Source organism: Condylura cristata, unplaced genomic scaffold, assembly GCF_000260355.1.
Source record: "Condylura cristata isolate star-nosed mole 26May11 unplaced genomic scaffold, ConCri1.0 scaffold00024, whole genome shotgun sequence".
Classification (NCBI taxonomy): Eukaryota; Metazoa; Chordata; class Mammalia; order Eulipotyphla; family Talpidae; genus Condylura; species Condylura cristata.
In genome coordinates this window covers 4,405,299-4,432,536 of record NW_004567125.1, presented here as the reverse complement: position 1 = coordinate 4,432,536, position 27,238 = coordinate 4,405,299, and the positions used below count along the sequence as shown (strand labels likewise).

Here is a 27,238-nt window from a genome sequence, read left to right as displayed (position 1 = left end):
TGTTTGATCTGATATAAGTATAGCAGTTCCTGCCTTCTTTTTTGGCCCATTTGCTTGTAGGATTGTTTTCCATCCTTTTATTTTCAGTCGTTTTTATCTTTTGTAGTTAGATGTGTTTCCTGTAGACAGCAGAATGATGGCTTTTGTTTTTTAATCCATCTTGCAACTCTGTGTCTTTTAACTGATGAGTTTAAGCCATTTACATTAAGAGATTATATTGGTATACTGGCACCTACATTTGCCATTTTGAACCTTCTGTATTGTTATTCCTTGTTCTGAACTGTTCTTGTTCATTCTTCTGTTGGATTTGGTTTGAGGACTTCTTGTAGTAGTTTTTGGAGTGGGGGTTTAGTCTTGACTAAATTGTGGAGTTTCTGTTTGTCTGAGAATGTCCTTATTCCTTCTTCGTAGAGGAAGGTGAGCTTCGTAGGGTAGAGTATTCTTGGTTGGCATTTAATGCTTTGGAGTTTGTTGAGAATGTCCCTCCACTCTCTTCTTGACCATAATGTTTCTTCAGAGAAGTCTAATGTAGTGGCCTTCTGTATCTCTTTTAACCTTTTTTAGTTTGAAGTCTATTTGATCTGATATAAGTATAGCAGTTCCTGCCTTCTTTTTTCCCGGATCAGTTTCCCTTTGTAGGTTATTTGTTTCTTCCCTCTTGTCATTCTCCTTCTTCAAATTAGGGAAGTTCTCTTCTATTATCTCTGTGAATATTTTCTCTATTCCTTGGCCTTTCTCTTCGCCTTCTGGGATACCTATAACTTTGATATTTCCTTTCCTAATGGTGTCAGATAGCTCTTGAATTATTTCTTCATTCCTTTTCCTTTTTAAGTCTCTTTCTTTTTCTTCTTTAATTCTCTTTGTTTCTGTGTCTTCGAGGGTGCTGATTCGTTCTTCTATTTCATCTATTCTGTTTTCATAACTTTTCCCAGCATTCTTTATCTCTTCTAGTGGCCTTTTCATCGCCTGCATTTCTTGCATTTCCTTTTTTAATGTCTCATTTTCTTTCTTCAGTTTGCTGATTGCTTGTCTCATAATTTTTTCATTTATTTCATTCATTTCCTTCAGCTCCTGGATGCCTTGCCTCATTTCATTTTGTTTGTTTATCATGATGATTCTGAATTCTTTATCTGGTAGGTCGAACAGTTCTTCTATTTCTTAAGTGGTTTCTGCTGACTGATCTGTTTGTAGTGAATTTTCCCCCTGTGGACTTGCTTGAATAGTTGTTTGTCTTCTTTTCCCTGAGAAACAAATTTTCTATTTGCTGAGATACAGTGTTGCTATTATTGGCTGGCTTTTTTTTTCGATGTTCTTTCTGGAACAGCTGAGGGACTTCCAGACACTTCACTTGTGGAGGGTATTCTGAGTTGTGTTGTTTTTCCCAGCCCCCACTGTGTGTAATTATGTCTGTTCTCTCAGCTGGTAACAGTCAGGGGACTCTTGTGTTGTTCAGCCTCTTCTAGTAACACGTTGCTGGAAGGTGTCTGCTGATCTTTGTAGCCTTTGGACGTCCCAGGTTCCCTCTATGGTTGGTGTGCCCGTTTTGGTTATGATGAATTAGAAGTGTTGTAGGTCTCCCTGGAGTTGGGCCTTTGGGTGAGTTGTTGGCTGGCTTTGTTTACACTCTAAGTACTGTGAGCTTTTCTGGCTCCCAAGTCTTTGGGCCTCTGTTGTGGGGGTGGGATCTCCCCCTCCACACAGGAGTGCAGGGGAGTACCAGAGGGCTGAAATCCTCCCAGTTGAGCAGGCTGCCAGTCCTGCCTTTGAGTTTTCAGGGCTCTTTTTGTGTGGTCCAAACAGTCCCTCCCTTAGCAGTGCCTCCCCCCTTCCTGAGGTCCTTTCACAGAGCCCAGCTGTATCTCTTTAACTCCAGGGTTTTACCAGTTTTTGTGGGTAGGTGTGGTAAGCAGGTAGACGCCTGAGCAAGTCTTCCCATTTGAGGCACTTCCTAGGGCCTCTCTATGTTGAATGTGCTCATGCAAGATTGTTAAAATTGCTGCATTATCCTAGGGTTGGGCCTGTGGTTGGGTCCTGTCCCCCCCCTGCCCCCCCTGCAGCAGCTTGGGATCCACTCACCTAGCTGTATTGTCTCAGTTTATATCCAGGGCTTTGTCAGGGCTGCTGGGGCAAAGGTCAGCAACAGGTCTGAGGCATATCCTAGGGTCTCTGGTTCTAAGCTGCAGCCTTTTCCCACAATTTGGTTTCCTCTCCCTAGCTGAATTTTCTCAGTTTATCTCCAGAGTTGTAGCAGGGCTGGGGCAAAAGGCTGCCAAGCAGCCCTGGCTGCTGCCTCAGAAAGTTTCCCTCTGCAGTGCTTCCTGGCATCAGGGCACCTAGACTTTTAAAGGAGCCCAGTGAGTAGGAAGCCGCTGGGGTTCCCAGATCAGAGTTGCAGGTTTCAGCTAATCCTGCCTGTGCAGCTTCCCTTATGGGAACTCCCCAATCGCCAGTTCTCCCTCCGTTATTTTCCTTCTAGTGAGTCCAGCGCATTCTCATTTGGGTTGAAACTCGTAGCATGAAAGTCTATAGTCTGTTTTTATATAATCCCGTGCGAGTTTGGACATAGTAGTCTCGGCGTCTTTATTCTGCAGCCTGCAGCCATTTTGCCAGTTCCCAAACTGGTCCAGCTGATCAGTGGCTTTGTGTGGTGCCCAGGTGCTCTGGATCGGGTCTGCAGTTTCAGAGGTTTTTCCCTCACTCAGGTATTAAGGATCAGATTTGCAGTCTTTCCGGAGCCTGGGCTCCACTCACTGGGCTGAGCTGTCCCTCTTCACCTCCAGAGTTTAGCATGGGGCAAAAAGGCGGCTCCTGCAGCCCGCTGAACTTCCAGGGGCCTGATTTTTCCCAGGAGTTCCCAGAAGGGAACTCCCCAATCTTCGATTCCAGTCAGTTATCTACCTTGTAGTCCAGGGTGTTTTCATTTGGGTTGAAACTTGCAGTAAGTAAATCTATAGTCCGTTTTCAGTGCTCAATTCCTATGCTAGCCTGGACGCAGTGATCTCGGCGTCTTTACCCTGCCGCCATCTCCAGAGATGGATTTTTAATACTGTTTACCAACTGTAAGGTTTTGATGGACACTTTAATCATATAATACAACATCAAAATCTACAACTGGGAGCTATACAAGTCTGGAACCAAATTGAGAAAAGAAATTACATGAACATAGCTATTTTATGTTGGCATTAACTTGAGCAAAAGAAACAGGAAAAATTCTAATACAACCACTTTTATCTGTCAATAATTTCACATTCTTCTTTAAATTTATCTCTTGCAATCAATTTTTGACAATTTATGCTTTGCTAGAAAAACATTGCTCATTAGTAAACTATCATCTACAAATACAATTTTATACAAACAGTAAAAGATCAACATTTCTCTCTGGTCACTTGCAAGCCCTAAATACCAATGCCAACTGGCCTCATAGAATTTCATAGGGTCTTCAACATGTAAAGCATTGCGGTGAATTATGAGTTTTTATATGACTAAACCATAGAATATATTCAGTTTTCCTTTAGGCTAGGTGACCACCTATTTGGAATTCTATAGAACAGCTTTAAACATTGAATAGGATATTTCCATAAGAACCTTTCAGTAAACGTGTATCTCTGAAATATGCGATTCTAGTATTCGGGAGGTTTCTAAAATGTCTTAATAAAAAATGTGTTAAGGAAAATAAAGATGAGGGACAAAGTATGTGATTTTATTTATTTAATTTGCATCTCAACATATTAAAATCAATAGAAATCCCAATTTAATATACTGTACTAGTATAGTATCAATTCCTGATTATTTCTATTTTTAATGGAGAAGATAGTTTCTCTTAAATCTAAGATTTAATGCATAAGTTGTTTATAAGGGAAAGCTTTAAGTCCTTAAGTAAACTTCTTAAACCTATGAGAAAAAAACAGGCTTTGATTAACAATGAAGACTAAGCCTGCATAAAAGACTAAGCGCAAAGAATGTAAACTACTTCTCAAGTAACATTGAATACTGCCTAATTTTTTCCACATGTGTAACAAACATATATGGAGTTCAATGTTAAGTAAGGATGGTATATTAAACATGAAAAATAATCATCATGCAAATTCCCAGGCAAAGAATTATCACCAAAATGCACCACAAAGAACATTCAAATACTTTACATGGTGCTTTGAAGATAGACAGATTAAAAAACAAACAAACAAACAAAAAAAGACAAAATAAAAGCTACTTGACCTCTTGAAGTATGCTGTCATTTGGTTCTCTAAACTTTTGGGGGCTACTGAAAGCATAATCTTAAATTGCAAATTTCATAGATAAACTTTCTGGCTTAACAGTGGGATTAATGATTTGGTACTTATAAACTACTGAGATCTTTAAATAAATACAATTATATCAATGATAGCCTTCTACTGAAAAAGAATCATTCTTTAGTTTCAAATCCTAATGTTCTATGTTATATTTTAGGATAAAATAACCCACTTTTCAATCAAAAATGTTTAATGTAATCCTTGACTTCTCAAGTTTTCATTCCTACTTTACAACAGAAAAACAAAATTTTGCACATTATTGTTGAACATCTCCATGTCTACATCTCTGTTTTTCAGAGAGAAAAACTGCTATAAAACAACTTCAACATATTTTATCTCTCAGACATACATTCCTATTTTGCTACCTCTAGTCCCCAATTCATACCTGGAGTGTTAACACAAGATTAAAGTAAGAAATAAATGCAGTTTAGCTACTTCAATTCCCTGTCTCAGTTTCTTCTTTTGCAAAATGGGATAAAAGCTCTTACAGAGAGTAACAAAACACTATGAAATATCTAAAATGTTAAACACAATACACATTAAGAAATGATGAAGATTTTAATCAATAATAAACATTTGAAAAAGAACAAATTGTTATTTTTGTTAATAAAACACTAGATGGCTGCACTCAAGAGAACACTTCCCTCCGAAGAAAAAAAAACTATTTAGGAAGTCAGGAATATTACAACCAACAGGGAAAGACAAACAAGTGACAAAATGAAAACCAAATGGAGATTCTATATAATTCCACTTATATCAAATTTGCGAATGGAAAAAAAAAAAACCAGGAGAAAAAAAAAACAGCAGTTGATTCTCTAGGGATGGGTTTGGGATGGAAAGGGATCAAGAACTGACTGGGAGTGACAGAAACATTTTGATAGGGAGTTGGACTCTACATGGGATAAGTTTATATATTCTCTGTATACATAATTTACTGTATACTATCTTTTTTAAAGATTTTATTTATTTGCTCATACAGAACTGGGGTACAGGCCACAGGCTCAGGGGCAGCGAGAGGCTTCACCAGAGACAGAGTGGGGAGCAGAACAGGCAGATCAATGAAGTACACTGCTGAGGGGAGCAGCGGGCGGGTCAGGGGAGGTCTGCCACGCCATGTGGTCACCTCAGGGGCAGGCGGGAATCGAACTCATGTGGAAGTGGCTTTAGCTTCTCAGTGCTGTGCTTTAACCCACTGTGCCACCAGGGAGGGCCATGTATACTATTTTTATACCAAAAAAAACTATAAAATAACATAATTTCTAGTTAATGGTATTCATATTTAAGTGTATACCTGAAAGTATCTTGATGTCTGAAACTTATGCTGGAATAAACCAAACAATGAAATAGATAAGTAGAAGGAAAGAGTTATTATAAAGTAAATGTAGCAGAGTGTTAATTGTAGGTACTAGGTAGTGTACTTAACTATAATATTCCTTAAAACTGCTATATATTTGAAGTTGTCATAATAAGATGTAGGAAGACAGTAATAAAAGAGAAATGGCAGGTATAGTTGATTTATAATAGACATTTCCATCACCCCAGGCCCTCCCAAAGTAGGCATTATGAGCTCAGTACCTTTCTTAAGATCTAAAAACTTATCCATATCCAGCTAGAAATCCTTTATTATCAAATTACTTAATCTTACCTAATCAGGTCAGGTCTTAACAGAGCATCTCCTTTAGCTGAGATCAGTGATCTCTCTCTTCCAGACTTGTAAGGTAATTCGTACTTTTTGTCAAAAAGTGATACGTAGCATTTAACATCCAATGTTGTTTCTTTCCATTCTGTTTAAAAGAACTTTCCAGATCAACTCTAAGTTTATTTGCCCTCTATCTCTGACCATCCCTCCGTGCTAATGCTAGCGCCCTACCCGGCACGCAGAATTACTTAAGAAGCAAGTACTGGCCCTCCCTGGTGGTGCAGCGGGTTAAAGCACAGCACTGAGAAGCTAAAGCCACTTCCGCAAGAATTCGATTCCCGCCTGCCCCTGAGGTGACCACATGGTGTGGCAGACCTCTCCTGACCGCCCGCTGCTCCCCTCAGCAATGTACTTCATAGATCTGCCTGTTCTGCTCCCCACTCTGTCTCTGGTGAAGCCTCTCGCCACCCCTGACCTCTGGCCTGTACCCCAGTTCTGTATGCACAAATAAATAAATCTTAAAAAAAAAAAAAAAGAAGTACTTTGTTGGCATGAAGCAGGGAGAAGAGCAGAGGCTAAAAAGAACTATCTGTGAGCTAAATCTAACTCAGTGCCTGTCTGTGTATAGCCCATGAACTATATGGTTGAAAAAAAAAATCCAAAAAGAATAGTTTTTTTTGTGACAAAGGAAAACTATTATATCAAATTAAAATGTCTGTCCATAGTAAGCTTTTACTGAGACACCATTAATCCTGTATTGTTATGGCTGCTGTTGCACTACATCAGACTTGAATATTTATGACAAAAAATGGTATGCATGAGCCACAAATTTTAATATGTTTACTAGTGGTCCCTTTACAGAAAATGTTTGCCAACCCTGGCAATTAAAGGTATAACTGTTGACAGTCAGTCTTAAAAATGGCTCAAACTGAGCCCTCCCTGGTGGTGCAATGGGTGTACAGTACTATGAAGCTATCACAGTCACTGCAGCATGAGTTTGATCCCAGGCCAGGGAGGTGACCCACATGGTGCAACAGACTTCTCCTGACCAACCTGCTACTCCCATCAGCAGCGTACTTCATGGATCTGCCTGTTGTGCTCCCTGCTCTGTTGCTGGTGAATCCCTCGACCCCCCTGCACCTCTGGCATGTGCCTCAGTTCTGTATGCATAAATAAATCTTAAAAAAAAAAAGGATCAAACTACATGAAGCTGAATTCTCTTTAAGGAGATGGTTGTTATTTTGAGTACAATTTTGTCGTGAAAGAAAAATAACCAGTGGATCCATCTTAATTATTTTTTCAAACCCCCAAATATTAATGCAAATGTTGTTCCATAGGCCCAAGGAAGTATTTTACTCTGCAATTCCTGTAACATTTAGATTTCTGAAATTTTTTTGTTGGCTCTCTCTTAAAGGAGAACTTTTCTACATCATATAGCTTACTTCTTCTGGAAAATGCACGAACGACAGTTCTGTGGCTTATACAACATGTTGTTCTGGCTAATTAGTTTACTAGCAATTAAAAATAAAATTATGGCAGTGGGCCACTTGTCAATTTCACCTTGTCATAAATGTGCTTGATGTTCATTGTGTATTAAATAAAAAACTGTATCACTAGCAAGGAGAGAGATGTTTTCCATTGGATTTTATTCCATCATTTGGTATAATTATTCCTGACAATTTGCCCATCATACGGTATGTCTCTCTCCAGAAGGAGAAAAATACTACTTTGTGTTCTCGTGATCACAAGTCTAATTGAGTGGAAAACAAATCTGTTTTAAATATGAGAAGAAAAAAAAAGACAAGCTACTGTGTTAAAAATAATATAATATGAAGAACAAAAATAACAAGAAAATGTGGCAGCAAATAGTAGTCTAAATCTTATACTAATTTTTAATATTGAATATCAAGATATCACAAAAAGTCAAGATCATGATTTTACATGACAATGATGAGCTATAGGTACACACTGCTAAGGCTAACTGTTTTCCCATTTTCAAACAAGGGTAGGCTCTAGATGATGATTCGCTCTGATGGGGTAAGCAAAAGTTGAGAGAGGAATGAAGTCCCTTCTCCACCCAACTAAAAGTGAATAAAGAAAGTGCCATGTTGCAATGTTTCAGCTGACAAGAAGCATTAGCATTATGGCACACTTTGTGAATTAAGTAATGATTTAATTAGTATCAGTCTGAATGGTCATATAATGTTGTAATTAGAAGGTTGAAACAAAAATAATTGGCAGAGGTGGGGCTGGAGCTTAGTGGAAAATTAACATGATGAATGAAACATAGGAAGTGGGAATGTGTGATTCACTGGCCAATCACAGAACTGAGGGCAGGAACCATGGCTTACTATTGTATGTACACCTTCAGCTGCTCCACTGTGCCCTAGTAAATTAGGCACGTTTTTTTTTGTTTGTTTGTTTGTTTTTGTTTTTTAACTGTATTACAAGAAAGTCAGAAGCACTGGGATTTAAATTTATCTTTTGTATTCTAGCCAAAGATTGGGCAAATTGTTCTTCTATTCTACAGTTCATCTTATTTCTAAAGAGTGAAGAAAAGCCCTAAGTTAAGAATGACATGGTAGTCAACACAGACATTAGAAGGCCTATGAAATAGGATCCTGGGAGAAAAGGCATTAGCTTCTCTCTATGTTAGTTAGCAGTTCCCCTATTAATCTGTAGACATTGGATCAGGGAATAGAGTACATATGGGAAGGCCTGCTAACCTTGCTGTTCCTTTCTAGTCTTTTCTCTGGATCTAGACCTTTGAAGTACAAAATTTGCTTTGCCCATCTGTATCAGTTATAGGTCAGGTCTAAGAAAAGAAGCTATAAGAGAAAAAAAAAAAATAGAAAGAGGTTTAACACAGCTACTTATAAAAATCACTGAACAGTATTGAAAAATGGTCTTTGCCATTAACAGGAAGCCATCACTGGGATGGCTGAGTTTAAAGAAAACACAAAGCTGCAATGCAGGGTCAAGAAATCATTCTGATATTGCCTTGACATTGAAGAAGCTGGCAATGGACAGTGGAACACCACCACAGAAGCATTATATTTTTGCATAACCAACCTGCCAGACAAAGCAGAAAAAAGCAGCCTCAACTTCATTCCTACTATTTGTATCCTGAATAAATGCACTCCACAACTGAGATGGAAAAAGGCACATAATGATGTAAAAATAAACTATTGTATTATTTAATAAATAAATCAATGCACCCTATTCACACTCAGAATCCTAGCTGCAAGAGAACCTAAGAAACATCATTTTTAAGTTTTCTATTCTTTGTACTTGCAAATGACAACTAGAATGAGGCAAGAATAAATAGCTGCTGTCAATCAGTCATATCTTACACACAGTAACTGCTACAAATTCCTCAGTTAATTTTTTCCTCTTTTTAACTGCTTCTAACTGGGCTCTACATGTAAATTTCAAACTTCTTCTAATCAATCAGTCTCAGGTACATTCTTTTATCTCCAGCACTCACCTTGAGGAGTGACTTGCATCTAATGAGAGAGCCTATATTGTGTGAGCTCTGATGAAAGAAATTACGAAAACATCCGCGAATGCTGAGAAGACAGAAATAAAGATAGACAACAGCAAAACAGTATCCAAGACTGACTTGTTTACTCTGTGTATTTATCTAGAAATATGAGGTAACATTTTCCCTCTTGTCAATAAAAGTTGAGGCATGACCAATAAAACTTCAAGATAATTAGTCCAAGAAATGGTAGTCATCAGAAAAGAAAATGGCCTATCAAATGCATCAAAGACACCTTACAGATATATAATTAAATACACACAGCTAAAAAGTATCATGCATACCAAGAAAACACTTATTTTTTTTAAAGATTTATTTATTTATTCTTACAGAACTGGGGTACAGGCCAGGGGTGCGGAAGGTGAGAGGATTCACCAGAGACAGAGTGGGGTGCAGAACAGGCAGCTCGACAAAGTACACTGCTGAGGGGAGTAGCGGCGGGTCAGGAGAGGTCTACCTTGCCATGTGGATCTCCTAGGGGCAGGCGGGAATCAAACTCATGAGGAAGTGGCTTAAGCTTCTTTGTGCTGTGTTTTAACCCGCTGCGCCACCAGGCAGGGTCCCGAAAACACTTTTTTTTTTTTTTAATTAAACTGCATCTTTAAGGAGAAGAATAAGAAAGGAAGCAATGGAACATCAAAACTGAAACAGTTTATGATGGCATATGCCATTAGAGACGGGAAGGGACATTTACAGAAGAAGCAGAAGGTGCTTTGTTTCAGAGATGCTTGTCCTAATGCCTGCTTGTGAATGTCTCCTGGAACAGGCACTATGTAAGTCTGAATCATGTCATTACCACTGCACTTCAGAGCTTCCCCACTCCCACTCCAATCTCACCTAATACAGTATATAGAACAAAAGACTAACCAGAGCAAAATAAACTTTGTGTTAGCTGGTAAATGCAAGTAACATTGACAGAGATACAACAAGGACGGACAACAGAGATGATGCTAATAGGCAATGACCATCAAGTAAAATACAACAACTCAAAATATGAGGAAAAAACCAAGGTCACAGTAGCTACTTTAGTGTGGTTTATACCAAAAGTAGAGCCTGTGACATGTATAAGAGGTTGATTTGGGAGGTAAAGTGAAGTATAGCAGGGAGTTGGGGAAATGAGACATGGTCATTAAGACATGGGGTATGTTATCAAGTCAACTGCTACTATAAGCAACTAGAAGTTAATGCCACTGGAAAGATTCTGGAAGCCAATGTAAGATGCAAATCATAGAGTTATCACACTCAAGGAATAAGGTCTTCAATCATTTCTTATTCCCTGCCTGCCTATAAGCAAAGCAGAATTCGATGACAAGCAAAAATGTCACAGAATAAGGAAAACAGGGGCTAGTTGGCAGTTGACTTTAAAGACAGTGACACTCTAAAAAGGGCAAGAAGCATGGGGAGGGGCAACAAGTATCTGGACATTACTAAAAATTAAGCAAGGGAAATGTTAATTAAATAACTGACTCTTCCAGCCAGTCTTACACTCCTCAGGATCTATATTTGTCTCTAGTTTTATGTCCAGCTATACAAAAAAAAAAAAAAAAAAAGGAATTTGATATATACTGGAAGGGTAATACCCACAATTTGAAAATTAAGGGTGGGAATAAGTAACTAAACAGTTCCAATTACCTAGGAATACAACTATTGAAATGTTGCTGAATGGGGAAATTCATCAGAATCTTTTCAGGACAACGCAACTCTAACATTCTTAGCTAGAAGTGCTAAAGACAACTGGGCTAGGATACAATGATTATGAAATTATGTTTTACTCTTTGATATTTTGTATAAACTATCTTACAAGTTACTGTGTTTAGCTCTTAGATGGCAATCTAAACAGAAAAACCTATGATTTAAGGTAAATTCCATGTTCAATTACAACAGAAACTATCCCATATAAAAGAATTCTAATACCACTGCCACATTTTGAGTTTCTGACATCTGATCTTGATATCCAGTAGCAATGAGATAGCTATAAAACATATTTTATCACCTTCAAAATGAAAAATTAGTACCACTTATACAACTGCACCAGCCACAAACGTCATGTCATCCTTGATGTTTTCTTTTTTTCAAGTTCAAATGATCACAGCTATTATTTGTTACTCCCAAAGAACCCTCAAATCAATTCACTTTTCACTACCTCCACTGTCACCACCACTGTCCCTAACTTATTAGCATCTCGGCTCCTGTATTACTACAAAACCACCTTACTTATATCTATACAGTCTGTTCTGCATTTTACAAAACACACAAAACTATGCTTTTTCAAAATACAAACAAACCTGAGTCAGGTGCTACCTAAATTCCTTCTCTCGCTGGGATTAGAATGAAATCTGAAATTCACATCTGGTGTTTTATGGACTTTTGTAATCAGTCGCACTAAGCCCATACCTGTCCCCTGCCTTCTCCAAGAATCAAGGCATTTCTCCATAACAAAGGGACTTTGTAGATGATGTTCCTCCACACCCCTCTCTTCACCTACCTAAGTACACCCATGCTTGACATTTCTGCTTAAACAATGCTGTCTTGAGAAGGAGCAGCCACCATGGCCAGATAGATGGGAAAATCTGGCGGTGCCCTTTCAGACATTCACTAAACAACTCACATTACTCTGCCCTTGTGTGGATAATGTTGGTAAAGGGATACTTTTCCATATCATCTCCAAGAAGGAAACATGTGGTAGATGCTTGATTTTTGTTATCATCACATCCCAGCACCTACCACAAACCACTTACTACATGTCCTATATATTCTGCTGACTTACAGGATAATAGGACCAATTTTACCTCCTTCAACTGATAGCAAACGTGATGCAAAGAACTGAAGATGCTACATGCAAACTCTGGGTTAAAGCTAAGAGCAGAAACTTAAAGAGTGTTAAAAATGACTGCAGGAAGGGACTGAAAATCCTAAAGCTATGACATCCATACCAGAAACATGGGTATCCATCATTTTGAGTGAGCCATAAACTTTGGAGTTCACAGCCTGTAAACTTTGAGACATCAAATATAGTTAAAAGAATATGTATCTTAGAATTCAGATCAAGACTCAAAAGATAATAAAAGAGAAAGTGATCTGAATAGCACATTAAAACTTTCTTCCTCTAGCCCTCCCTGGTGGTGCAGCGGGTTAAAGCACAGCACTAAGAAGCTAAAGCCTCTTCCTCTTGAGTTTAACCCCACTTGCCCCCGAGGTGACCAAATGGCGTGGCAGACCTCTCCTGACCGGCCTGTTGCTCCCCTCAGCAGTGTACTTCAACGATCTGCCTGTTCTGCTCCACACTCTGTCTCTGGTGAATCCTCTCACTGCCCCTGCACCTCTGGCTTGTACCCCAGTATGCACAAATAAATAAATCTTTAAAAAAAACACCTTTCTTCCTCAAAAAAAAAAAAAAATCACATGGCAATAAACACATAAAGCAATGATCCTAGAAAACTCTTACTGCTTGTCTACATTAAGCCAGACATACAGATCCAGAGTATCAGAGTGACCATTGGTTCTTTTAAAGAACTGTGTCTGAGAAAAAGATGAATTTTCAAAATGTTACTAGTGACAGGCTACACATAATTTCTACACATTAGCCTACTGCTAGCTGTCACGGAGTATGTATTATTCAAACAGGGTGCACATTCAGTAATGGAAAGGGTGAGGGGAGATGCCACCTTTAATTTTAATGTGCCTGACATACTGGAAAAAATTACTAGCATCTGTATGTGTATGACTGAGTGTTTTGTGGAACATGTGTTGTATGCAACACTGTTTATTATCAGCAAATGAAGCCAAAAGCTAAGTTGAAAATGAATGCTAAATTAAAAATTATATAAAATGGACTGAAATGATTTAATTAACAGATTATAAGTGAAATGTTGTAGTGCAAGAATGAGCTTGGGAATAGAGGAGGAAAAAAATGTGAACAGTAGGAAACCTGCTTTTTTCTTTTATTTCTCCAGAGATCCTAATACAGTCACATGATATTTGCCAGTTTTTAACCAAGCCTCTGTGACAGTCAATACACTTCCTTAATTAAGTCACCAGTTTGTAGGAGAGTTCAAAACAAATTGCTTTATATATATATTTTTTTAAGATTTTATTTATTCATACAGAACTGGGGTACAGGTCAGAGATATAGAGGGTGAGAGTATTCACCAGAGACAGAGCAGGGAGCAGAGCAGGCAGATCTACAAAGTACACTGCTGAGGGGAGCAGCGGGCGGGACAGGAGAGGTCTGACGCGCTATGTGGTCACCTCCGGGGCAGGCGGGGATCGAACTCATGCAGAGGTGGCTTTAGCTGCTGTGCTGTGCTTTAACCCGCTGCGCCACCAGGGAGGGCCCAAATTGCTTTATATTTTAAAGTACAAGAGAAGAAAAAAATACACTAGAATACTAGGATGATGGGTGAATCCTCGGTTGTGGGTGTGGTGTGGTAACACACATCTGAAGAGGTGTGAATCTATACTCCTTAATCAAATACAGCATTGTAAGTCAACATTATCTCAATAAACAATAATGCATAAAAATTCCATATATGATCTGAAAACCTGGCTCATTATTTCAAAGACCCTGAAAATAGGTGTCATACTATCTATGTGGGCATCACAAAAACCTTCCTAAAAGGGTAACATTTCCCATTGGAATGAAGTTATAAAAATAGTCATTCACTAGCATGCAACAAACACTACACCAGGGACCCTGGCATCTGCTCTGATACTTAATCTCATAGTAATGTTATAAGTATGTACTACCATTAGTATAAAAGAATGAACTTAATCCACAATGTATGGTATTGTTCACAAAGGCAACCAACCAATTGTTTTCCCAACGAGAAAATGTTATTTTCACACATCACTATTGTTCAAAAATAAAGTGATATTTAAAAAGTTAGTCTTTGTCTCAATTTGACATTAATTTAATTAGTATTTGTATGATTGTGTCACCTAACTTTTACACATGAATGACCCTATTAAAGTCCCAAGTTTGAGACAATTAGTTATACAGATGAATTTAAGAAAAACACACAGTATATAGATATAAGATCACTAAATAACAAAATAAAGATGACTTGACAGTACATTCTAATCAGTGTGCCAAAATGGACATCTCGTATAATATAGTCTTGCAAGGTCCAACATGTATTTTTTTTTTTTTCTGGAAGGGAAATAAAAGAAGAGGGAAAGTCAATCAACATTCTATTTTAAAGTAACTGATCCAGAGATTTTTATGCCAAAATTGTATTGCTTTTGCCTACCAAAAAAGGGACTAAGAATTTCTGTAACACAAAACAAATGCTGGAGTTTTCCAATTTTTTTTTTTTGGAATTTAATTTGAGTGAATAGTGAAGAAAGTTGCACATTGCCATATGTTATCTGAGGCTAGGTAACAGGAAAGTATGCAAATCAATTCAGGAGCGTGGTCCCAGCCTCTGTAATAATGGAGCAGAGGGAGAAGGGAAAGAATTCTCACAGAGGGAAGAGTCCCAACTATGAACTGCTGAAATTGCTAAGCAGATGCCAGGAGTTCAGGCAGCCAGACAACCAATTTCTATCTCCACTTCAGAGGAAAAGCGCAATGCAGCAACAAGGGAAAACAAGAGAAGAGTTCAAGCAGGTGAAAAATGATGATATTTTTGGTCTCCAAATTTAGCATCCATTCATCCCCTTTTGTCAACACTCAGCGGTGCCCAGGTTCTGCCACCACAAAGCCAGCCTTGGGAAATAAGGTCTTTCCTTCCACCAAAAGGCTAGAAATGAGCAATGTTTGAAGCTTTTATCTCACAGATCTCTGTTACTGACACTTTATTGTTCTCCTAAAAAGTCTGCTGAATTTGTTCTCTTTATAATACTCTCTATATGGAGCTCTTCATTTTTCTTAAAAAGTCAAAGAAAAGTTATGGGAAGAGATAAAAGAACAAAAAGAGGAAAGAGGAAAAACCAAAGGGTTAAAAAGATACACTTTTGGAATGTCTGGTTGTAAGGGGAAATACATAGGATTTTGTCCTTTTAAATGAAACTAAAATAGTTCAGCATAGCTGAAAGTAAATCGATACTAAGCACAAGCCAGGTGAGACTGCCATCTTACATGAAGCACTGACTATAAAATGAACACCAAAGACACAAGATACTCCTGGAGGTTTCAGCAGCCATAATCTCCATCCTTGACAGCTCATTGATGACATCTACTTTCCCTGCTGCCAGTGTTGATTACCCATCCCCCGCCCCGTCCTTTCCTCTCAATGCTCTTTTCCTCTTGTTCTCCATTAAGCAATGCTCCCATTTTCTGAGATTCACCTAGGTGGTAAAAATATAACATAACTCTCAAGAAAGGTTTACCTTGAGAACTGACTTAACATTTGAATGATGAGCATAATAGGAAAATATAAGGAAGAGCATAAAAGGACATGAGCTTGGTCCTCACAAACCCCAAGCAGAAAACTCTTAAAATATTACTGATGTATTAAACGGACACTGGGCTTCCTGATTAGATGTTATCACATGTTTACATGTTTTGCTTTTTTTCCCCTCAAATGGTATCTTTCTTCTACCACTTGCTACCCTTTACCTTTGTCAGAGGCATAAAGGGAAAATACAAAAGACTCTCTCTCTACTCTGTCTTAACCCCTTCCAGAAGTATTCTTTTGAGCCATGAATCCACAGAGATTTTTGAATTTAGATAACTTTTATGGTCAAAGCTAAAACCCTTTGCTGGTAATAGGAATTACCACTGGTAATATGGAATCCACTGGGTAGTCAGAATTTCCGTTCATAAATATAAAGAGGGTGCCTTATCTGGGTGATTTAATATATACATACATGTCTCTGCTTATTACTGTTTTCAAAGTGCCTTTTGCACAAGTCTGATTTCAACTATGCAATAAAGATTCATTATCCTTTTACACAGCAGTCTTTGCATTTCTATGCAGGATCTAATTGCAAAAATAGGAACTATTCTATAAACAGATGCTAATCATGAAAGGGAAATGCTTTCATTTTAGAAAGAAGGTATTGCTAAAACTTTACACAGAAAAGCACTATAATTTCATGTGGAGTGAGGGGCAGACTGAGTATCACTGAGGTAAAGGTACCCAACAAAACAAAATGAAATTAAGATGAGAGACAGAAATCACAATTTAATTCCTAACACTGCATTTTTGTTCCTATGAAGAACTTTTCAAAAGTCATGTCCCCTATTTCCTTGTATTTTGTGTTTTCCTTCAAGGTCCCATAATTTTTATAACTGGGAAGGGGGAGATTCCAATAATCAATACTGTGGGGGTTCGGGTTCCTTCTTTAAGAAGTTAATCATCCAGTTTGGAAGAAAAGTTTAAGAATACTATTAAATATACTGGAGAGATCATCCATCAGGTACCAAGTTAAGTGATGAATAACTCTTTGTCATGGTTATATTCAACCTCTCTACAGCACAGGTATAGCTGATGATGTAGGTCATTGTTTATGGGATATATTCTTCTCCACTTCACTGACTTGCTGCTTGTCTTACTTCACTGATTTCCTCTATACTTCCTTCATTTGAATATTTTCCTTTGCAGACATACATATTATCTTTATGTATGCACGTATGTATGCATGTATGTATGCGTGCACCTCTGTTTGGAGTTCTCTTTTAGCCTCTTCTTAGTGGATTCAACAAGTGCCATGATTTTAAATTCCCACTGATATACTAACTACTCCCAATTTTTTTTTGAGATTGATTTATTTATGCATACAGAACTGGTGTACAGGCCAGAGGTGCAGGGATGGTGAGAGGATTCACCAGAGACAGAGTGGGGAGCAGAACAAGCCAACTGTTGAAGTACACTGCTGAGGCGAACAGTGGGCCAGTCAGGAGAGGACTGCTGAACAATGTGGATCACCTCTGGAGCAGGTGAGGATCAAACTCATGCTGAAGTGGCTTTAGCCAAATAGTGCTGTGCTTTAACCTGCTGTACCACCAGAGAAGGCCCTACTACCAAATTTTTATTTCCACTCTGAACATCTTCCAATGTCTTAGTTTCTTTAATTGCCCAGTTCATATCTTTCCCTGTCTGTGCTCCTTCTTTGACAAACAAAATAAATTAATTTCCTGTTCCTCAACCTACAAAATCATTCCCATAAAATCTCTCTGTCTATACATAAATGACATTAGCCATCTAGTTGCTCAAGTTAAAATTTTAAAAATTTATCCTTGATTCCACTTTCTTCTTTGAATCCCAAGCCCATTCCGTTTTATGTCTATCAAGTCTATATCCAAAATAAAGTCTAAATGCTACAATCCTATTGCAGCAGAGAAATTCACTACTATCTCTTCATTGGCCCATACAAGATGTGAGAAGTGAGCTGAGTGCTCACTTCTGTATTTGTGAGTACACTGTTCATTCACCATCTTGCAGTAAGTGCAGTTCTAGAGCAAGCATCATGAGCATCATGCCACAGGTAAAAACAGTCCTGGCATTCTCCCACTGCAACCAGAATTAGAGCCAAATTTTTCAAAGGTTCTTTATGAATTATATCCTTTGTCTCTACTTATGCCTCTTGAACATGAAATTCCAGTTGTACTGGCCTTCTTTCTCTGCTTCAAGATAGAATGTATTTGCATGCCTCACAGGCTCTATACTTGCTTGTCTGTTTGATGGAACACCTGCATGCATTCCCACTATTCTTCGAATAGTCTCCCCATTACCCTACCTTTGATGCAGCATCTTACTGCTCATGCTCTGTCATCCTCCTTTAGGTTTACTTCTCATAGCCTCATACGTAATCTATCATTTCCTCATCATATATTTACTAATTATCTTTACCCTGTATCCTAGAATGGAAGCTCATATAATTACAAAAGACAGTATTTTTATTTTCTTATTCTTTATTCATTTTTAAATCATCCACAAATTTACTAGGATACTAAGGAGAAAACTCTTTACTGTGTGTTAGCATACTTATATTCTCTTAGGTAAGTCTAGATGTGGTGAGTCTCCAAGTACCTGAAAGAATACGGCATTGCTGGGAAGGGACTAGTTATACCAGAACCACATAAAGTGGGCCCCACCCAACCTAAACTTACAGGATTATCAATGAGGAGGCACACACTTTGGCCAGCATCCTCTAGGCAGTCTAAAGCAATCCTTACTTCCTCTATACACTTATGTGAAACATCTGGCTTCTTGTAAACTTTATGATAGAATACAATACAATGCAATGAATGCAATGCAATAAACCATATTTGGAAGATCTTAAAAGAACAAAGACTTCACTAATGACATTTTAATGAGGGAATGCATAGGTTAATTACTGTAATCTTCTAGCTGGTCTATAAAAAGCCTACACCCAAGTGATGTAAATAACTGCTGATTCAGACTTTACTGAGGTTTTTTTTCTCTTTAAATCAGTGAGGGAAGGCCCTTCCTGGTGGCACAGCAGGTTAACTCACAGCACTGAGAAGCTAAAGCCATTTCCGTATGAGTTCGATACCTGCCTGCCCTGGAGGTGACCCACATGGCACGGCAGACATCTCCTGGCCCGCCCACTGCTTCCCTCAGCAGTGTACTTCAATGATCTGCCTGTTTTGTTCCCCACTCTGTCTCTGGTGAATCCTCTTACTGCCCCTGGACCTCTGGCCTGTACCCCAGCTCTGTATGCAAATAAATAAATCTTTATTAAAAATAAATAAATAAATCAGTGAGGGGGAAAAAGCAGGATGGGGGTGGGGTAGCTATCCCAAGCCCCTGTGACAGAATGTCATCTAAGGAGAAGGGATTAACAGGGAGTACTCAGGGTAAGATAAACGTTTTTCCAGTGAGTATTTACCCAAGTCACAAACTGATTGTTTAGTAGTGCATAAATCTGGCACAATCATTTGGCTAATGAAATAGCATAAGCATATGTTGTAACTACATTTTGAGGCAAGGCATGGTTTAGGTCTGGGGGTAAGTGACAAAATGTTTTGTATTTGTAGCATATGTGTACATTCACATATATTATCTCATTTTATTCTCATGATGTCTTTGTGGGTGGGTGGGTGTTAGGAAGGTCACTGGCTAATAAGTATTAATAGAAGCCAAAAATATTTCAGGTTTCTTACTAAGGAGGCTCATAAATCCCTATGGGAAGTTGTCATAAACCTATGGATTTTAAAACATATTTTTGTTATCAGGGTTTCATTCATACTCTCTATCTTAACTCCTAATTGTCTACACTTACAGAAGGAAATAGAGACAGAAATAAGATAATAGAAAAAAATAACACAGATAAAAACATATGCACATGCTTATCTCCATATATTATTAAGATTTCTTTCTCCATGCCTATCCTGACCTTTTCTAACCTAACTTATCCCACAGAGAGGTACATGTACACATTTTCTACATGTAGAGTTTGGAATCTCTATTTCCAAACTGCAAGATATTTTAGAAATCATATTATGAGCATGAAAAACCAGACTTTACATAAGCTATACTGCATAATGGGGGAGGGGAGGGGTAACATGGATATTACAATTGGGAGAACAACTCTAATGCCAATTAATTAGCCATATATCCTATAACAAGTCACTTAACCTCACAGCTCCTAGTTTTCTCCCCCTGAAAATTACTGGCTTGCAACAGACGTCCTTTAAAGTTTACTGTTCTGAATATAATACTCTATCATTCTATGACTCTAGAATATATCCAATTCAATATTGACTTACTCTTGAAAATTCAGCTTAAAAATCACCTGTTCTAAAAGTTCTCCCTAATTCAACTAGCAAGAACAAGTATTTTCTTCCTTTTAAGACTTACACTAATGCGTTTGTATCACTGTCAAATGTCAATGATAACAATGTACCCACCTCCTGGGGTTATTAAAATGATTCAATGAGATAATGTACTCAGAGGAATTACAACAGTTCTACAATAATAGGTACTGGTGAATGTTAGCAGTAATATTGTAATTATTTATGGTTGAGTTCATTCAGTTTCACTTATATTCTATATTACCTAATATTTCTATATGAGACTTTTATTTACCTTCTATGACATACAAATCTTCAGAAATGGCTACTTCCATAATCTACTAACTTGAACTCTTATGAGCTAGAGAAACATGAACTGAAGTGATCGAAGTACAAAGGAATACTCACTTTTGTATATGCCTATCTCACTCATCTAATCTTAAATTCCTGACAGGAATGGGATGGTAACATATTCATCTCTATCTTTCCCACTTGGTATCCTAAAGACTCTCAGTGAATTAACTGAATGAAGATGTTGAATTAGAACAATAGAAATTACCTAGTTTTACCATTAGGTGGTGATTGTAGATGTCTTGTCCAAATAGGAAGAACTAAGTTTTCAGATTCTTATTCATCCCATCAATGTGCAATAAATCTCAATGACAAGCTAAATCTATGCTGGACCAGAAACTCTGGTACATACCACAAAGAATCTACATCTGACTTTATGGAGCTTACAGACTAGCAGTGACAACAGATGCTATCACTGTTACAAAGACAACCACAGTCATGATTAGCTTTATAAAACACATCTGGGGCTTAATGTGATAAAAAGTAAAATAAATAAATAAAAATCCATGAAACAATAGTAGATATTTACTAGATACTTATTGTGAATTCAGTGGTGAATACAAGGTAATGGTCACAGTCCCCAATCTCAAATACATTATTTACTCTAGACCACATTAAAATTTTGAAGTATTAGTTTGTTATCTGTAAGCTTAGATTATCTAAGATAGTAATTAAGGCCACAGATAACAGAATATGAAAATACAATTACTATGGTATATGTGAGGATGCTTCATTACTCTAGGCCATGAAAGAAAATGAAGGATGAGGAAAATCTCATACATTCAACATTTATCGATTACCAGATGCCTGTGATAGTGGATAAAATGATAAATAGACAGTTCCCACATTTTGAGAATTTGCTTTACAGAGAGAGGAAGCAATTAACCAACAGAAATTCCACAGGTATGTTTTAGTCCTTTAAACTTGACTTTTCTTAACTATCTACAAATCCAGTTTGCTATAGTGTATTTTACTGGGTCACATATTATCCTGTAACTTTTAGGGCTCTCATACAGACATATGAATTTCTCACTCTCCCCCTGCCTCTAGCTATCTCTACCTCTCTTGCCAGAGTTGGAAAATACAAAATGGCTTATTACTGTGATAAAGGTGGAATTTACTATTTAAAGCATTTTTTAATAATTTTTTTTTCTAAGATGCTCTTGGAAGGAACAAACCATAACTCTCCTTAAGTTCTAAAATGAATATCTAGGCAAGTAACCTGATGTTAACGATGCAGGAATTAAGGAGTGAATACTCTGGTTTAAAATGTTAAACATGTTATTCCTCTAAAGATATTCTAAAGCACATATTTACCATTCTGAAAATGTGAATAAGGAGAAACTATTCAAATTGCGACATATTCTTCCTTGAGATCTTGGTACTAGAAATTTTAATTAATTCAAATAAATTGTTAAAAATAAAACTTTACAAAGTAATTGGTATTTTTAAAAATTCTGTGTATTTGTGTGTGGATATATACATTCATGCATAGAAAGCTTAAACAACCAGCATTATATGGTAACTTTAGAGGTACAAAGAATTTGTATGTGTGCATGTGAAGTAGAAAGAATTTCAGTAATTGTGTAGTGTATTTTCTTCATTTTTCTGGAAAAACTGATGTTAAAAAACCTATTAATTATTCAAGAGCAATAGCTAGTAGGCAACAAAGACAGAAATAAGGAGCATTTCCCACTCCAAAAGCAGGATTTGTTCACATAAAAGGTCTTGAGACTGTGTGTGTATATATAGGAACACACAAACAAACATAAAGTACTCTGAAGTATCTGGCACAGATACTGTTATATTACCAGCTATACATTTCTACTTATTTTTTTTCCTAGTTACTCTTATCATCATATATACTGGATAAAAAGAAAGAAGCTTCTTAAACCTGTTTCTTAAGAGAGTACAACAGTGATCACGAGTCATCGTACCTGGTCTGACCTCAAGCAAGTGCACATTAACAGTACTTAACCTACTGAGTCCACCCCTAATTAATACCATAAAGTTGATCAACATGTTTATAGGTAAATTCTGGCTAGTTATAGCTGCAGATTTCAATAAATTCCTTATAAACCAAAATAAATAAACTATTTTTTATTGAGGAGCCTAATTCTGGACATAACAGTGTATTAATACAGGTCCCTATAGATACTGCCATTACTGATCAAATCTGAATTCCTTTTATTCATCTGCTACAACCGAATATCCAGGTACCTAGAGAATAATGACACAAGATAGTTCTGAGGTGACATGCTCTCAATCCTTCCTGTGCAGATAAAATTTAATTTTATCATTTCTTTATTATTAAAAATATATAGACAGAACATCTATTTAGCAAAAAATCCCTGTCTATTTTATTCAATATAATTTTCATGGTAAAAGAATGGGAGTGTATTTGGGGTGGGGGAAGAAAACGTGTATCTCTCTCTCCCCTCTCTCCACAAAGAGGTATGAAGCCGCTGAAGCCCCGTTGATTTCCCAAGTCCAATTATTTCATTGTGCACGCTCCTCCTCTACAGTACACTTTACCTAGAGACACAACCTGCCTAAACACCACACACTTAATGGAGTCCCCAAAGCTGTCTCAATTTCATCACTTCTAACTAATAGGCTGTGATACTTATCCTAACCCAAACATAGCAGAGTCTGCTCATTCCACAGCTTCCTCCTCCAGAAAAAAACAAGGGTAGGGAGACATTCCTGCTGCTATAACTTCCTTACTGCCTATTACCTGAATTTCTTAAGGACGCAGCAACCTTTTATTCCCAGGTAATGACAATAATAGGCATTTCCTTATTACTGTGGTATAGTAGGAACACTGAGGAGCAGGAATCTGCACACTTTGCAGTAGTTAACAGACAAGCCACCTTTTGCTTTCCTTGAAAGACCTCTAAAACTAACTGTCTAGAGAGTAGCCTAAAATGAGAAAGCAAATAAGGAAGAGGACAAACTGGCTTTTCTGAAATGCATAAGGTCTTTGGGGTACACTGTAAATGTTAAAACACACACACACACACACACACACACAAGCAAACACTCAAATTATCTCATTTTTTCCCATCACTCTGGAATAGACTTAGTATTCATGTTAAAGGGTCATTCCTATTCTGATCTGGGTTTATGCCTTCAAAAAGAACCTGTGTTATCAAATTCCTCCCTTTACCTTCCCATGGAGAGATATAATTTATGATGGATGTTTTCCTTAATCCTTACCACTTAATGTTAATAGTTGTGCTTTACTGAAATCTTCCTACTCATAACTTTAGCATTAAGAGGAAGGATCTCTAGAAAAAGTCTCCTCAAAACTAATTTCTTAAAAAAGGTTACACATACCTTAAAATAAAATTCCTGCCATGTCCCAGAGTCACATCCAGGTGGAGATTTAAAGAAAAAGAACTGAGAAAGTCAAGTTAAAGGCAGATTGAAGAAATACTATAGTTATTTCCTGAATGTGATGCCTTCTGTCTCTGTGGGGCAATTTCTGTATTGCCAGAGATCATACCTCTTATATATGTGGAAAGGAATCAAAATAATTCCTCCAAATAGTTCTTACACCCTGCTAGCACTCAGCTACTCTCTTCTTAAAATGAGACTCAACAGTGGCACTTAATTACATCTGACACTTTGCTTCAGGTTCTTCAAGTCATCCTAAATTATCTTTGTGGTCAAAAGAGACCTGAATTTTCCCACTGAAGACAGTTGCTGTAATCTTCAAAGTTAAACACCCTGATTCCCTCTGAGGGGAAAGAGATAGTAAAACTGTAGTAATAAACTCTGCAAAGCATCATCACAGTCACTAAAGGAAACATCGCGCCTGCCTTCACTGTACCCTTTGCCCAGAAGGCATGTGGCCATCCTAACTGTGGTTGCTATTTCCTGGGTGAGCATTGGATCACAGTCAGTGCAGAAGCTACCTACAGAAGGTGGACTATAGAAGAGACCAGTAGAGATGGCCTTTCATTGAATTATTTTACATATATTCACCAGGTTACTAAGTTATACTGACATATTCCAGGTTCCAATGATCGTTGCCTTTGTTATCCTTTTATAGCACGATGACAGATTTTAGTAAATCAGGGACCAAAGAGAAGAGTGCTTTGAATATTAAGCACAGATATGAGAAAGCCTACAACTAACTGAATTCATTATGCTGAACAATATTCTTTACAGAGAAGGAAGAAATCATGAGGAAACATGGGAAAATAATAAAAGATTATTAAAGTGAATTTTAGGTTGGATCTGAGATTTAAATAACCCTGACAGGAGGTTATATGAATTGCTGCACTTTCTTCCCCAGAGGCAAACCTATCTGAAATAGTCAGTGGCTGGCACAGACCTTCTTTATCAGGTTAGAAAATTATGCTGGTTGAATTTATTTGGAATAGTGCCCTCTATAGGGATCCACATCTTTTTGAATCTTCTTCTTAGTGTTTAGCAATTTTGTCCTGCAAAAATCGATGGTCCTTCTAAATGACTCTTCATTTAGGCTCTGATATCAGATGGTTTGTTCCTAAATCTCAGTTCTGTTACTGATGATCTATCTAACCTTGAGGAAGTAACTTTACCTAGCTAAATCTTGATGTGTATTTAAAAAGCACAATAGTGTGTTTTAAATGCAACACTGCATGCAACACCTCTGGCACAGAGTAGGGGCTCAATTAATACTAGTTTCCATTAGTGTTCATGTCCAAGAAAGGCATCGGTCTATCTGAATTTTAACTTCATTGACAGTCATTTCTCATTATGTCTTTTCTCCCATTTTATCATCTAAGAGATAAACACTTATTTTTTACCTATGTCAAGTACCAAAAAGCGATCAGGAGTGTATTTGTCTTTGACACTCTCAAAGCAGACTGCCACCATATTAAGAACCTTCAGATCTGGCATTTCAACAGCAGGCCTAGGTCCAGCAAGCTTGGTCCAGATTGAAGAAGGTAGTAGAATGACATGTATGATTACACTATAGACTAAAGGAATCCCACTGGGTTGATTCCATTCTCCTCATCTGGCTTTCTTCCTTTCCCTTCTGTGTTCATTCTGGCTTTCTCACATAGTTATTAATGTTTGTCCAGCAGTGTTTTTCTCGAGGTTCAGGTCTTACATGTTGATTTGCGTGTGGGCCAGAACTCTTACCCTCGAACAAAATCAAGACGATAAAGGGAGTGAGGTGCCACCCTTTAACATCCTGTTGCTTCTCCATGTTGATTTGTACCCTGAATTAGAATCCCTTCCACTGACATTCCAGTCTCGGTAGAAGCAATGCCTTACCAGTTCCTTTATGCTTCAGCTTCCAGTGTGCTACACTGTGACAAGTGCAGACCAGTAAGGTTTTCCCAACTTTACACTGACAAGTGAGAAATCAGAATTTAAACACTCTGAAGGTGATTAGCACTAACACCTAATACAATCTCAAGTTCATTTTAGTGAGCCTGATGTAGTGGCAGCTTTTATCCTACTCTATTATTTAGTTCATGGTCTCCTCTCAGCGTCTCACTTTCTAAATCTATGTTGAGTACTTAGTAGAGATTTTCAGTTAGCAAACTACTATTAAATACAGACTTTAGGCCCTCCCTGGTGGCACAACAGTTTAAAGTGCTACACTGCAAGCTAGCGGCAGTCACTTCAGTGCCAATTCTATCCACAGGGAGCAGCAGACCTCCCTTGACCTGCCCACTACTCCCCTCAGCAGTGTACTTCATCAATCTGCCTGTTCTGATCCCCATTCTGTCTTTGGTGAATCTTCTCACTGCCCCTACACCTCTGGCCCATATACCATAAATAAATGAATCTTAAAAAATACACAGACTTTAACTGCTCTAGATACATCAAAAGTGATTTGAAAGGAGTAGCAAAAAACTTTGATTTCATTTGGCACATTTATAGCAATGTACTCAAAATCAATATTCTATTTCTCAGAATTAGAAGGTCCACACTAAATGTTGCATTTCCTAAGAAAATTTATGAGACAGGTATTTTTCCCTATGAAAGCAACAGTAGAATCGATTAAAAAAAAACTTTTACTGGCAAAGAAGGCCTACATACACTTTTTAAAATGCCCAATGTAAATTGTGAGAGGGTACCAACACCACATCTCCTATAACTGTCTTTAAAAAAAAAGTCTCTTTGATGATGGTATTATTGTTCCCCTTTATATAGTGAGCATAACTGAGAGAGGGCAAAGTTAAGTTACTTTCCAAAACCACAGCTAAAGCAATTATTTCAAAATTCTAGGTATCTAAATCCAGTAACTTGATTATCTCTTTTTATTTGAAAAAAAAATCTTATTTAAAATTAAAGTCGGATAACTAAACTGGTTACAAATTATCTGATGCATTTATTTAGATGGAGAAATAAACATAACAGTACCATAAAATCTGAATAAATCTGTTAATCATTTTATGACTAAACTATGTAATCAAGAAAATAATTATAGTCACTATAAACTATAAAATACATACTCCTGTAATGCATGACTACGACAAGATATGAGGGTTTATTTGTATAGAAATAGACAGATGGACTTGTATCACTTGCTTTTATATTAAAAAGGCAGTGATCACATTACAAAAGCATCATATTTACTGTGATATATCACTGTACTATCAAAGACTATAAAATATTTGAAACCTCAACCAGTAAGGTTTCAATAACATTTTATACTTAAACTTAATGCTTGAGAAATACAATGCATTGAGACTTCTGAAAGAACA

General features: G+C 37.4%; 1 protein-coding gene across 1 annotated transcript in view; it reads right to left on the bottom strand.

Annotated features, from left to right (window-relative positions):
• The window catches only part of LOC105854009 (autism susceptibility gene 2 protein-like), a 725,115-nt gene that overhangs the window by 188,942 nt on the left and 508,935 nt on the right, over nucleotides 1–27,238 (bottom strand). The window lies entirely within an intron of this gene.